General features: G+C 37.4%; 1 long non-coding RNA gene across 1 annotated transcript in view; it reads left to right on the top strand.

Moving 5' to 3' along the window:
• Nucleotides 1–15,025, top strand: part of LOC138858862 (uncharacterized) — a 43,657-nt gene extending 28,632 nt beyond the window's left edge. Inside the window, exons 2-3 of the long non-coding RNA XR_011397887.1 lie at nt 14,583–14,806; nt 14,874–15,025. This is a non-coding gene — a long non-coding RNA (uncharacterized lncRNA). The remainder of the gene's footprint in view (nt 1–14,582; nt 14,807–14,873) is intronic.
• Nucleotides 15,026–15,231: the final 206 nt, after the last annotated feature.

Below are 15,231 nucleotides of genomic sequence, written 5' to 3'. Positions count from 1 at the left end.
GCTAACTTTTGCTATGCTCTCGTTTATGATGATGATTTGTGATGGGCTTCAGGGGGCTTGGTTGTGTGCAGCAAAAGGCTGTGCTGACGGCGTAAAATGCTCGTGCGCTAGTTTCTTGCTTTGTTAATTTACAAACGGAGGCGTAGGTTGTTGTTACGCATTCACTGCCGGTTAGTATGTCGTCGTTGTGTCATTTTGTATCTGTAGAACGAAGTGGTTTTGGGACAAAGAGAAGATGGGGATTTACTTGCATATTAATTCAAATTAATTTAAGGTATGCTACTAATTTATGGACGATATTCTCGGGATTTAGGATCCTAATTTCATATGCTTCGGTTAGACTAGATATAAGGACTTCTACAGGGAGCTCATTTAAAATGGACCTCAAATTGCCATGGTTAAAAATACTGGGATTTATTATGTCAGCCTTAGCCAGTGTAATTGTGAGTATCAAGTTTGATATTTGATTTGTTAACATTCTATTTCTTGCTTATAGTGTTTCATAAAAATGCGGTGTCTTTTATTTGCATCAATTAATTTTGATTCGGTTCACCTTTTTCTTTCAAAATCAGAGGCATGTGGTATGCGTGCTACCACCTTGAGTGCTGACCCTGGAAAGTCTAGACTTCTTGCCATTCTGCGGTGCACTTTTACTACGGACAATAGGTTTCTAACGTGTTCTACATCTACATATAATAGTTTTCTCACGTGTGATTGAGGGAATAATTCCGCTAATTTTGCGGTTTCATCTACTATGTTGGTAAGTTCTGTTAAATTGCTCAAATGCTTCAAATAGTCTCATTATTCCCATCCCAATACCTAGCCATCTACATGTATTACCGGAATGTACAATAGTGAAAATGAGTCGGCTTTATTCTGTGCGGCTTTTGTGAGTAAACTATTGCAATTTGAGGTTGTCCTTTTGGACCACTCTCTCCTTAATATGAACAAACGTTCCCAGGTCTCCTTGAATTGTATCTTCGGTGTAAAACGGTGTTAACTTTCTTCCTAATCTTCTATTACTTTTTATGACGACTTTTTCGCCTACCTCAAATATTCTTTTTTGTCTACTCGGGTTAAATCTCTCAATGTATTGTTGGGCTTTTATAATTTTGTTTTTAATGGGTTGCCTAAGTTCACTAGATGCTGCGTGATCGATTGGTTTTTGGTCTATGACTGAGTGTATGGATCAGTTGTATTGTATTGTTGCCCTCAGTATTAATTAAATTGTTTCGTCAGTTACTTTTTTTTAACTGCGAATGTAAAGAGTCAATGGTCAGTGGAAATGACAATGGCTAACAACTTTAATTAATTTTTGGCAGAGTGCGATTCACTTTGTTTAAGCGGTATCGAAATCATGGTAATGGGTTTGCCGCCTTGGGATAGGACTGCACCGATGTTATCCATAGAGGCATCAGCAGTTAAGTGGACGGCTGTTTAGAGTCTGGGTATATGAGTGTAACATCTTTTAATGCCAGTATACTCTTTAGACTTTCGAAGGCGTTTTGTTGAGTCTCAATTTTTTGGACATATGCTAGCTCACCGAATCACTTTCTTCTTTGAGGATATTGTTCAAAGGCCTCGCTATTGTCTCGAAGTCTTTTATAAGCCCTCTGTAATAACTGGTCAACTCAAGAAACGATCGCAAGCTGTACAAGTTTTTCGGCTTTACATATTCCTTTATGGCCCTAACTTTTTCAAGAACAGTTTTTGCTCCGTTATTGGTTACTACGAAGAATATTCAGTTCTTCTTGAGAGAGTCTCTTATTGGCTTCTCCCGCACTTTTCGGAACAAAAGGCAACCGGCAAAACTCATATTTTCCACCGTATACATAGCATTGGGTACCGACCGGTATAGTTCACTCGTTTAGCTTCCTAAAGTCGATCACTAATCGTTTATTTTTATTGCCATTAGTATCGACACTTATTTGGTCAACAACCCAAGCTGGACTGTTGTAGGGCAATTTGATGGTCTAATAAAGCCATCTTCAAGTAATTGTTTGATTCCGTTATTTACGAAATCTGAAACTTCCATAGGGTAAGGGTATAATTTAGTGTAAATTGGTTTATCGTCTACAGTGCGAATCGTAGCAATGACCGCAGTGTTAAACGGTAATGCCTCGTTAGAGGTCAAAATTTACTTATGCTTTTAAGTATCATGCCTATGAATTCCTTTTTAATGAATGTGGCCACTACAATGTCAATAACATTTGTGAAGTTTACATTGTCACTCTAATGATACTGCAACTGTTCAGATTTGTTTTGGTAAATAATAGTGCTGTCTTGTAAGTTTAACGCTGCTCTTGGTTGTGTTAACAAGTCAAATCCTATAATGGCGTCAAATAAACTTAGTGTGCCTGGCACAAAAAGGTGAGGTTTGTCCGAAGATTTTCATTAGACATTTATTTGTTATTTTACTTGTGCCGTGAATTTAGATCACAGTGAGTTTGCGACAGCAATTACGTTCTTAAGCTCCTTTGCGGGCTTAACGTAATTCTTTGCCCCCTCTGTGTCAAATAATATTTTTAAATTTCTTCCGGTTTCTATATTCTGATTCTTATGAATCAGGGGCACATTGCACATGTTTTTCGGTTTCTGGCGCCTTTGTCCTATTACCCTACCGGACGGGTCTGTTCGTCCCTATTTTTGGATCTATGAAAACTAGAATGCAGCTTAAACTAGAGAAAGAGTCAACTTCCATTGGTTCCGGTGTTTGTCCCTGATCTTCTTTTTTGCTTTTTTCTTGGTTTGTATTGAATTGTTGTTTTTTGGCGAAATGGGGGTTTCTTTCATTGCCGCTTTAGTCCCTATTATATTTTCCCTGTTTGGATTATGAGCGCGACTTATACTCTTCTTTGGCCTGTTTTCTTTCTGCAATGTTTTCTTTAGCGTATAAAGTCGAAAACATACTGCGTTTAATGTTAGCTTCTGCTTCTCTGGCCAATGCTAAAACAGATTTTAGGTTTTTTGGCTGTGTCGGAAAGACAATAGATCAAAAAGATTTCTCGACCTCCTTATTGAGTAATGTAACCTGTTCCGCTTCATGTGCCATCACAATTTTGTTGGTAACTGATTTTAATTTTTTTTTTAAACCTCATCGTAATACTCCATTAGATTACCCTAAAGCTCACCTTGTCTAACCATTTTAAGTCCTTGCTTCAAAAGTCGTAGTGAGGTTTTGTCTGCTTATGAGCAATCCAGTTTAGCAGTGATTGCATCAAAATTAAGGACTGTATCGTAGGATACTAGCACGGCTCTGGCTGCTCCTCTGGTTTTATTTCCAATTATCGTTACCGCTTGGTAATTGATGCAGCTGCCTGTAAATAGTTTGAATAATTCGTACGTGTCCATGATTCCTTTCATGCCACGTACTCATCTGACCCCCACGAAATTCAGGGACTGTATTAATTATATCGAGTGGGATGTTGCAAACGATATCTGAATTGGGTTCCGAAGCTTGGCTGACAGCACTCTGCACTGAATCTTGCACTTGATTTGCATTAATTTCAAAGCTTCCTTCGTTTGGTACTTGGCTATTGCTAACTTATGTGTCCCCCTCTATTTCACTATCACACTCAACTTTTATATTTGTGTGTGTCAACCCAACTCAAAATTGGCTTAATTATTGCCTTGTATTATTTAAATTATGCTAGGCTGAGCCGTAGCAATAGAACAATTGAGTTATACTTATTATTGTTATTTAGCGGAGGTGGCTAAAGTGCTCAGTCTCACTTTCAAACTACTTGTATAACTGAACTTATTGATAACTTAATTTAAGTTACACATGCTAAAATAGGGGTTCTTAATTGTATCATCGCGGCCACGCAAATATGCAGTGTTTGCCGGCTATGCAATGACATCCGCTCATTTAATTATTGCGGGTGTCATATTTCTGGTCAAAAATTTCGAGACTGTTGACTTTAACCAATTATTCAATAACATTCGAAACAAAGTTTATTGAATGATTGCTGCTGGTGTCATATTCATGTCGAGAACGTTGACTTTAGTCAACTTGCAAAGTACTATAATAGAAATACTTTGAAAAGTGTGAATAAAAAAAATAAGACAATCAAAAATGTTTAATTTAACTAATTAATATAATCTAGGCATATAAATTAATTTCAATAAAAATGGAGTTACTTTTACTGTTAAATATTTGTGGTACATAAAAATTTTAAGATGCTTCCATATTTATTAAAATCAGAAATGTAATTAATTCATGAAAGCTTTATAGCAAATAGAAAAAAATGAAGTAAAAATATTACGGGTTTTTAATTCTTCCCGAAAGATTAGGAAATTCCCGTCATAAGTTGGCCTTACATATATTATATTAATAGCGGGTTTTTATACATTCTGATGGATTAGGAAATTCCTGTCTTAAGTTTTTTCCTGAAAATATTATTAGTGGGTAGTGGGAGACCACCATACCAACATATAAATGAACTATGCAACAAAGTGTCGCGTAGCCGAACCGCACAAATATTAGCGAAAATTTTGTGAAAAGGAATAACAGAAAAACTCGAATTAAGTCGCTGGACTGTTTTCGCTCGCGTGAACCCACAGAGGGACACCAAGAGATAATTTGCCAATAATGAGCGTCAAAAGAGACTGCATGTAAACGCCATCTAACATGTTATCCACGGTTCACCCTATGAAAGCTGATTTATGACAAAATGAAATATATGACTACCAAACAAATCGCCACGTCAGTTGTCTTGGCGCTTTCCTTTCATCGGCAAATGCATTTTTCCGAAAAGGTAGAAGTCGCACGGTGCCATATCAGGTGAATACGGGGAGTGGTTGATTGTTAAAATGTGATTTTTAGTCAAATAATCGGCCACAAGCGTCGATCGATGAGACGGCGCATAATCGTGCAAAAAACGCCAACTTCCATCTTCGCGATATTCGGGCCGAACACGCTTCTAAACTCCAAGGTAGAATACCGCATTAACGTTTTGGCCGGGTGGAACAAATTCTTTGTGGGCAATACCCTTGAAATCATAAAAACAAATCATTTATGTCCTCACGACCACTTTGAAAACGTTGAAACCACTCGTGCACTCTGCTACGGGAAAGGCAATCATCGCCATAAACTTGTTTAATCAATTGAAACGTTTCGGTAAAAGTTTTACCAATTTTAAAACAAAATTTAATGTTGGCTCTTTGTTCGAAGCTCATTTACTCACCGATGACAAAAACATACTGACACTTAAAACGCAATAACTTCACTTCCAATAGATGAAATGTCATGAAACTTTTACTGGAAGTTGATAAAGGAGAGCACTAGAGTTTACTTTTTTACTGTTTACTTTGGGACGCACCTTGTAGAAGAACGTAATGTGTGAACTTAAACAGCTATCGTCATTTATTTGTTTCAAATGACCAATTTGTATGTAAATATTCTCGAAATGCGCATGGCCAAGTATATGAACGTAGTGTACATATGTATGTGCCTCAATATGCCATTTGTAAAAAATTAAACGTTCGCGACAAAAAATCCGTAGACAGCACCATCATCATATTACATCGACAACAAATTCATTCATAAGGAACGCACACATGCTACAAAGCAGAATGGGTTCGTTCATAACTCTACCACTCCTTTTTCTGTACGCCTGGTCAACCACAATTTGTTTTTATATGGAATTCATTCTCAAATGTTCGAGGATGACAAAAATGAAGTTTAAATAAAATGAAAAGAATTTGTAAAATTGAAGAAATCTAATCAAATCATACCACCTTTTCACAGTACCTTTTATAATGAAAGTGTCAAAACTTCAATTTTACAATTGAACAGCCAACACTGAAAATCCTACCATCCCCTCGCATTTGCATGTTGCCCCAAGTTGCTGCATCCCGACGATACTAAAAATCAGAAATTGAAGAATTTGTTGTCTGATGTTTCTTTCCGAAAAGAGATTCGGCAACATGGCCTATTAGTGACTTAAATTATTATTATACTTTATTTCATATTATATGACATTAAATTATAAAATTTATATCAAATTGTCATTCCACATAGTATTTCTATATGTTTAGTTATAATCATTATTTCGAGGTTTTTCGATTTAGCCTATTTTATCTAAATTCAACGTTATGAAAATGTAGTTCAATCGGTAATCGTAATACTTTAAAAGAGCATAAGCCAATTTTCAATTATAAAAAACAAAATGAAATCAACATAGCCGATTGCATAATTTGTATTGAAAAGTACTGATACCTTAAGGCTTATTTACGTAAAAATATAAATACACATAAAATAAATTCGATTCATAAAAAAATAGCTAAAATAATTAAATTCCAGTGCGCCCCAGACCCTCCTTGTCCCGATCGTTCAACTTGCTTCGTTCTAGCTGTTCTCGCAAAAGTCAAAAGTCATTGTTTGCGCAGGGCAAGAAGAAGCAAACATGAGCGTACGTGTATTTATGAATGTACTTGTACTTATGTGTAAGCATAAATAAGGGAATATTTAATAAATATATTAACATATTTTTCTAAAATATTTTAATTACCTCAGTAAGTAAAATATGATATTAAAGTATATAAATTGAGATTAGCTAAGATTAGAAATAATAAAATAAAAAATTAAGATTAATGCTTTTTAGAATTCAAATGTAAATGCTCGTATTCGGATTGAGCTTAACTCCTTCACGCTTTAGCCACTGTTTTAATCCCACAGAGCGTTGTTTATTTTTCTTATCGGAGTTACATTTTTTGATGTTGCCTCATGTGAAAACTGCAAATTAGTACTCAAAAAAATTGTATTAATTTATTTGCGCTTTCTCTATTTATTAACATTTTCTGGTTTAACGTCTAAGAAAAATAAAAGCAATGTCCAAATGATCGATGTGAATAGTCGCTCCGATATTATTTCCTATGTTGTTATAGCTAAAATGTCGCATTTTAAAGAAGAAAGGGGTGCAAAGGAAAAGGTAAATTTTGATTTTTGGCGGGCTGTGTACATTCGATTATCGATATTTTTTTTTGTTTGCTATAATCGGACACATATGTTTATCATGTGCTTGCATTAGGAGCCAATTTCGATTAGTAGCTTATTTTTCACAACAGAAAAGGTTAGTCACGCTCATGTGCGTTTTTCGATTTTTGACTTTTGAAAGAAATGGATCAAAGATTCTGTATTAAATTTTGCGTAAAAAATGGAATAAAGTGTTCCAAGGCACTTGAAATCGTGATTGTGGCGTTCGGTGAATCCACTTTGTCTCAAAAAAGCGTTTATAAGTGGTACAAGAACTTTGCAGAAGGCCGAGAAGGTGTTCATGACAATGAGCATCGTGGAGGTACGTCCACGTCAACAAGCGCAGAAAAGATCAAAACAGTAAAACACAATGTTCTTGAAAATCGTCGAACCTCTATAAGGGAAGTTGCTGAGGGTGTTGTCATATCAATCGGCTTTTGCTCATGTTTTGGGCATGAAACGTGTGGCAGCGAAGTTTGTTCCGAAATTGCTAAATTTAGAGCAAAAGCAATGTCGCATTAGTATCGCTCAGGAGTTGTTGAATCACGTCAACAACGATCCGGGTTTGCACAAATGGGTCATAACTAGTGACGAAACGTAGGTATATGGTTATGACGTCGAAACCAAGGCCCAATCATCCCAATAAAAGGTGCCAGATGAGCCAAGACCGAAAAAGGCACGCCAAGTTGGATCAAATGGGAAGGTTTTGCTCACTGTTTTTTTGATTACAGTGGTGTGATGCATCATGAGTTCATGCCAAAAGGTCGTACAGTTAAAAAGGAATACTACAAGGAAGTTGTGCAACGTTTGCGTGAAGCAATACTGCTCAAACGATCGGAACTATGGAATAAATAATCCTGGATTCTGCATCACGATAATGCACCAGCTCACACATCAATGCTTACTCATGATTTTTTGGCCAAAAATCAAAACCATAATCATGACTCAACCACCGTATTCACCAGATTTGCCTCCCTGTGATTTTTTCCTATTCCCAAAACTGAAGAAACCAATGAAAGGAATGCGTCTCACAATTGATGAGATCAAGTCAGAATCGAAGAAAGAACCGATGGCCATACCGAAAAGCGCATTTCAGAAGTACTTCGAGGATTGGAAAAAGCGTCGGCAGTGTTTTGTATCCGAGGTGGACAAAATAGATATTGGTGAATTAATAAGTACTTTTCAAAAAAATTCAAAATTCACCTTTTCCTTTGAACACACCTCGAATGTATATGAAACAGGCGCTTAAATGATTTGTAGTCGAGTTTTTGGCAAAAAACCCGCGAAGAACTTATGTAGTATGGTATTGTTCGCCCACCAGTAGAAGATGCTGTGACTATTATAATTTTTAAGGCTGGTATTCCACAGTTCTTTTGGTTTGAGTAGATGCAAGGTTAGTTTTTTCATGAAGCTCGTTCAAACGCTTAACCTATTTCTTTAATATTATAGATGTCGCTTACATACCGTTGTAATGACTCTTCCATTTTTGAGAGTTCATCTTTAAAATGCCAGTTGGTACAATTTACAATAGCTTATTTAAAGACATAAGTACAGAAATATCATCAGTTAATATTCCAGCCGTTTTGTTGGGCGACTCTGCGTTCAAACTTGATGAGCATTTGATGAAACCATTGATTTTTTAAAAACCAACCATTGGATAAAAAGAAATTTAACTATGCACGCTTGAAATGCCGAAAAGTCGTCGAAATTGCTTTCGGTAATTTAAAGGCTTGGCAAAGGCTTTTAGAAAATATATATACATATATACTTGTATTTTTATACTCTCGCAACTTGTTGCTACAGAGTATAATAGTTTTGTTCACCTAACGGTTGTTTGTATCACCTAAAACTAATTGAGTTAGATATAGGGTTATGTATATGAAAATGATCAAGATGAAGATACGAGTTGAAATCCGGGTGACTGTCTGTCCGTCCGTCCGTCCGTGAAAGCTCTAACTTGAGTAAAAATTGAGATATCTTTATAAAACTTGGTAGACATGTTTCTTGGTACCGTGAGACCGGTTGGTATTGTAGATGGGCGTAATCGGACCACTGCCACGCCCACAAAACGCCATCAATCAAAACCAGATAAATTGCCATAACTAAGCTCAGCAATAAGATACAAGACTGTTATTTGGTACAAAGGATCACATTAGGGAGGGGCATCTGCAGTTAAATATTTTTTTTAAAGTAGGCGTGGTCCCCCCCCCTAATAAGTTTAATGTGCATATCTCCGCTAAAGCTATAATAACCAAATTCGGGATCGTATGAGATGACTTTATAGGAACCGCGGTCAAAATTAGACAGTGGGCGTGGCACCGCCCACTTTTAGATGAAACCCCATATCTTGGGATATGATTAACCGATTTCAACCAAATTCGGTGCATAACGTTCTTTTCATATTTCTATGTTATAGTGTGAAAATGGGCGAAATCGGACTACAACCACGCCTAATTCCCATATAACATCATTTTCAATTCCATCTGATTCTTTACTTTACACTATGCATATCAAGCAACAATGATTATATCGGGGTAAAACTTTGCTTGAATAATATGTTTAAAGTATGCCACCTTGTGAATAAAAATTGTCTAAATCGAACCAAAACTGTTCAGGCCCCTAAGTACTAAATATGTGGACCACAGTGGCTATAGTTGCCCTTCTACCGAAAATATCAATCAATCCACAAAGAAATCTCAAACGAGTATACCATTTGACTTTGCGAGAGTATAAAATGTTCGGTTACATCCGAACTTAGCCCTTCCTACATATAGTCACTTATTAAAAACTAAAAAATATATACACAAAAAATTTTTAATTCACACATTAAAATAAGATTGTTATACTAATAATATTGTTATTTTTTAATAGTTATGTTCGTATTAATACTAATTTTGGCGATCCCACTTTACTCCTTCTATTTTGGCTTATGTATTTGGTTTGAGGTAAATTAGTTTTTGTATTTTATTTTTTTAATAATAATTAATACACTCGTTTGCACTCACCGTTTAAATGCGTTTATTGCAAGCACAAAAAATTAAAATGGATTTTTCGGCGGTAGCCGCTTTGTTTATTAGAATTAAAAAAATATATAGGTATATAAAGACTTAAGATTTCACTTAAGGTACTCGGGCGAGAAGTTGCTGCGACCGCCGGACGTCACTACGGCTCGAAATGCGCATGAAAAAGGAGGCCTCAGGTCCGGTGCTAGTCCCTTTTGAGTGTTGGGTTGTGTAGAGTTGTGGTGTGATGTGATGTGTATGTGTGGGTAGTCTGAGTGGTGTGATGTCTGCAGGGGTGGTGTGTGTTAGTGGGTGGAGTTTTCTTGTGGATCGTGTTGATGTGATGTGTTGGCGCTCAGTGACGTGTATGGAGGGGGAGGCGTAACTCATCTAGCCATCCCGGCCGTCTTATACGAATTCTAACCTAGCAACCGCTGTAGTTGCTGCAGCGTGGCAACAACGCTGCTGAGGCCAATGGAGCGGCGGTATGTTGGCCTGGGCTGCCGACGCCGCATTGATGCCTCCTGCCGCTTCAGTCGGATGGCTGCTCTGCGGCTTGGCGCGAGTTGTAGCCCGACGGCCCGCTTGAGGGTGCGGTGCAGCATGATGTCGTGCTGTCTATTGCACAGTTGGCAAAGCATAACGGGTTGAGGTACCGTTGTTGGTGCTGATGAAGGTGGTAGTGGTCGCGAGCCACTACGGGGAGCGGTTGAGGTACCGTTGTTGGTGCTGATGAAGGTGGTAGTGGTCGCGAGCCACTACGGGGAGCGGTTGCAGGCACGATTGCCGCTGTGGTTCGTGGTGCTGGACTTGCCCCAGGGCGCGGCACATTTATGGCGGACCTCACAGCTGGCGTTGGTGTTGTGGCCATATCTACATCCATTTTTATCTGTATGAAGAAGTTAAGATGGTTACATTTGTGGCATGTAAATTTATGGCGAATATGCCACTTTATGTGACAGGAATGGATCGTCAACTTGATCGATCATTGCGGTTAGAATGGTTAGAATTTACAACGGTGTTGTCATTTGCGGATTTATCGGTTAGTTATATGATTAATTCATTTGCGTTACGGTAATATCGGCGGATTGTTCGTTATACGGGAGACTTGAATTGGCAAGCCGACCATTCGCACGAAGCAGACCTTTCGTGTCTAGGAATGGGTTAAGAACTAAGAGTGAACTCCTTTTGTCAATGGGTTTTGATTCTCTTAGTAGTGTTATATCGCGGCTGAAGTAGAGCGTTTGAGTTGATGCGATTAGAGAAACCTTTGCCTTCTGCAATTCTAGGTGCTGTGTGAAAGGAGTCGATTTTTCGACTTTCAGGGGCTATTATATTGCGCATGGGTGATTGTGGCCAAAAATCGGGAGATTCGGTCAACCATTGAGGACCATTCCACCAGAGGGTGGTGGTGGTAAGGTGCAACGGCAGGATCACTAGGTCAAGTATTTGAGACGTTCGATTAGCAATGTACGTCTTCCATGCATGTGGTGGTTTTTCCAACCAGTCTAGAACAGTTTCAGAATCGGACCAGAGATACAATCTATGTTTCTTCATGTTTAAATGTGTCTGCACCATGGCAGTTTTGCGAGTAGTAGCGCGCCACAGAGCTCAAGTCGAGGTAGACTTAGCGTTTTTAAAGGAGCCAACTTTGCTTTAGCTACTAATAAGTGGCTTGTGGTCGCAGTATCGCTTTGTGTGCGCACATAGGTAGTGGCACAGTATGCCTTCTCAGAGGCATCACAGAAGCCCTGTATTTCGACTTTGTGTTCGGGCAAATAGTTTACCCATCGTGGGATTTATATCTGGGAAATGTCTTCCAGATTGTTTGCGAGCTGGGACCATTTTTCTAAGCGAAGAGGTTTCACTTGTTCGTCTCAGTCGGTTCCGTCTAGCCATAATTCTTGTTTCAAGATTTTCGCTCGTATTCATCTCCAATCCATGTACTACATTTTTCAAATCTGGATCTTCTTGCTGACATTTCCGTAGCAATATCTGCATTTCAAACTCCAGGGACGGCTGGACATCGCATTCGCATTTCCATGACAACTACCTTTGCACTGCTCTGTAAAGAAGTCGTATCTTTGGAGTCTGTCAATCCCCCGTGCCAACTGTTCTTCTGGGTTCCTAAATTTTTGAAGCCATTTTAATACTGTAAGACCTGTCCTTACGTGAAAACTTTGGATGCATTTAACCAACGCCAATAATTCCCTCCGAGTTCCAGAATAATTTCTCTCTGGCTTCTTCAGAATTTGAAAAGCCACTTTCTGTTCTTTATTCCACTCAAAGACTCTGTTCGTTTTCATGAGTTCATGAAATATTTTTGGCGATGTCGCAAATTGTTGTTTCGTTGATTTGCAAGTTAAATGATAATTTCAGGGCAGAATGTGCAGTTCGACCTCCGTCTAACAGAGTCGCAGCTATTCCAGATGAAGCCAACGCTACAGCTACACCATTTTGCGATCTGATCCTCGCCAATAGCAATAAAACTAAGAACATTTTTCCGGTTCCTCCGGGAGCATTAAGGAAATAAATTCTACCTGATCCACTGTTCACAGCTTCTATCAAAGTGTCGTATGCAATTTTTTGTTGTTGATTTAATTGTGGAACATTTGTATGAACTGTTTCCGCCAATACTTCAATGTCGTACTCTTATTATATTTTGGATTCGAGGGGAAACATGTTAATATTATAATCGCAAACAATGTACAAATCATTCCTTGAGCGTATCATCCTAGTGTGAATCGTTTTAGAGTAAATGTAATAGTTGACATGCCTCACGGTAAGTCGCACACAGCTGTCCATTGTAATGCCGATAACATATAGAATAGTTATATAATTTACTTACTTGTGTTCAGTAAGCTGCCATTAACTGACACTTGGAATATTTCAATTCAATACGCAGCAACCATGACAAAATGCGGTTGGATTGAATTATTAATCTTTTACGTATAAATAGCAGTGTTGGCCATTCCCTTACGCAAGGCGGCGTGCTCCAAACGGCACAGCACATATTAATTATTAATATCACCAATAGACCATTCCGATAGCGGCGGTGGCAGATGTGTGGACATGCGCTTATTGATATGGAAAATCTATCGCACATTCCAAATCATGCGCTGCAAATTGTAAGGCAATAAAAGCTAGAAGAGACAAAACAATGTGAATAATTGGTCCATAAAGCAGAAAATAAGGCAACCTACCTTGGAATCACCTATTTCCCTATGGTGCAACGCTTCACAGTCGCGACACAGTTGATGGGTCGGCTTTAGTATACCATCCCACGATTTCAGGGTTAAAAGGGGTATGGGTGGATGGAGAAGATATATATAATTATCGCCTTTAACTTAAAGTTTTCGAGATATTCTCATTTTAAGTTAAGAATTTTATCTTGCAATTTCTCAATTTATTTATGCACTTATTATTTCGTAATACTTCACTAAATTGTTTCTACATATGCATTAAGTGTATATCATTTATTTTAATAATTGCTTTAAATAAGCATTTTACCTTTAACATAATTTTCGTTATATGCACAATTACAAAAGGGTTCGATGTTGACAAATAATAAGTGGCGCCATATCTACATAATTTGAAACACCAAAATGAACAAAAAAGGAAATTATGAAAAACATGAACCATAATCCTTTCGTTCCCTTCTCTTGATAAATCACGGTTTTGGATTGGCCAGGGCTTAAGGCTATTCTTAATTTGGACAATCTCCTCTTTCCAACCATACCCCTTTTAACCCTGAAATCGTGGGATGGTATACAAAAGCCGACCCGCCGCCGGAAACTTATAGTATTCGAGATATTTGCATTTTATGTTGAAAATTTGATAAATTTTGTCTTGCAATTTCTCGATTTATAGTTCATTTAGCCTTAATATGGGCATAATATTTATTTTTTAACACTTCACTATATTGATTCCAAATATTTACTTTATACAGTTGTTTTAATATTTGCTTTAAATAAGCATTTTATTTCTTTACACATTTCTTAATAAATGCACAATAACAAAAGGGTTCAATGTTGACACATAATAAGTAGATTCCAACAAGCCCATAATAGCTTAAACACAATCGTCGTACTCGGAGACGCCGCCGAAAGATTTTTCGACGAGTGTTGCCGCGGTGTAAAACACAATACGAATGATTTTCGTCGCAGCTAGTGTGTATTCCGCGCTCAAAAATATCACAATAAATGACGAAACCAAACATTAACAATCTTAATATTGCCAACGCAGACTTTTCCTTACAATATTTTTGGAAAGTACTTGAGATTTTTACTGAAAATAATCTTTTTTTGATATGGTGATGCGGTTTTTATCGCCACGGTCGGCGGTAAATAGCTCTATCTCAAAAATCATCATGGTGGTCGAAATTCGTCGCCGTCACGTATTGTGTTCGTCTTCATATACAATCGTGTGTCACCGACGGCGTCGTCGCCCGTGTTGTCTTTAAGCTATTTTGAAATTAATAATAAAATAAAAGAGATAAATCCAAAAAAGTCATCCGGACACGATAAATTTACTCCAAAAATGATAATGGAGCTACCAAATATTGCAGTAGTAATGCTCTTCTCGCTTAATAATGCAATTTTCAGTTTCGGATATTATCCAAATTCATGGAAAAAGTCGCAGATCATCATGATAGATAAACCCGGGAAAGACTTAACACAGGCGTGTTCATATAGATCAATAAACCTCCATGCCTTTCCAAAATATTTGAAAAAGTGTTGCTATCAAAGATTTCTCCTTTTCTCTCTATTTGTAACGGTCCTTATTACGAAGAATAACAAAAGAAAACCCTCACGCAGCTGGTGTACATGTAAGTATATTTTAATTTTTATTAGATAAATTTGCATTTATTTAATAATTTTTAACTTTATTTACAGCCGAAATGCCAAAAGTAAAAGTGAATTGGAAGAAGTGTGTTGCTGGCTGCAGCGAGGTGGGATGTGTGTTCAATTTTCTGAATGGGGGAATGGATCTCGAACGGTGAGTAAATCAAAAAGTAAATTAATAAAATAGTGCAAAAATTGTGTTAAAAAAGTTTAAATAATTGTAAAAAGTGTTAAAAATGTGTTTCGATAACTTTCGATATATCGAAATTTATATCATTTTATATAATATATTGTGACGAACACGGATGATAGAACAAAATCGAATCAAAGATAAACTACCAGAACAACTAGTTAGCGAATTCGTAGTTGCCAGAATGTTCTAGAAGCAATGTTTTGTTACAGATTTACT

The sequence above is a fragment of the Bactrocera oleae genome, chromosome 2 (genome assembly GCF_042242935.1).
Source record: "Bactrocera oleae isolate idBacOlea1 chromosome 2, idBacOlea1, whole genome shotgun sequence".
Taxonomy (NCBI): Eukaryota; Metazoa; Arthropoda; class Insecta; order Diptera; family Tephritidae; genus Bactrocera; species Bactrocera oleae.
The sequence above is the reverse complement of the archived record's forward strand: the minus strand, read 5'-3'. Positions and strand labels throughout refer to the sequence as shown.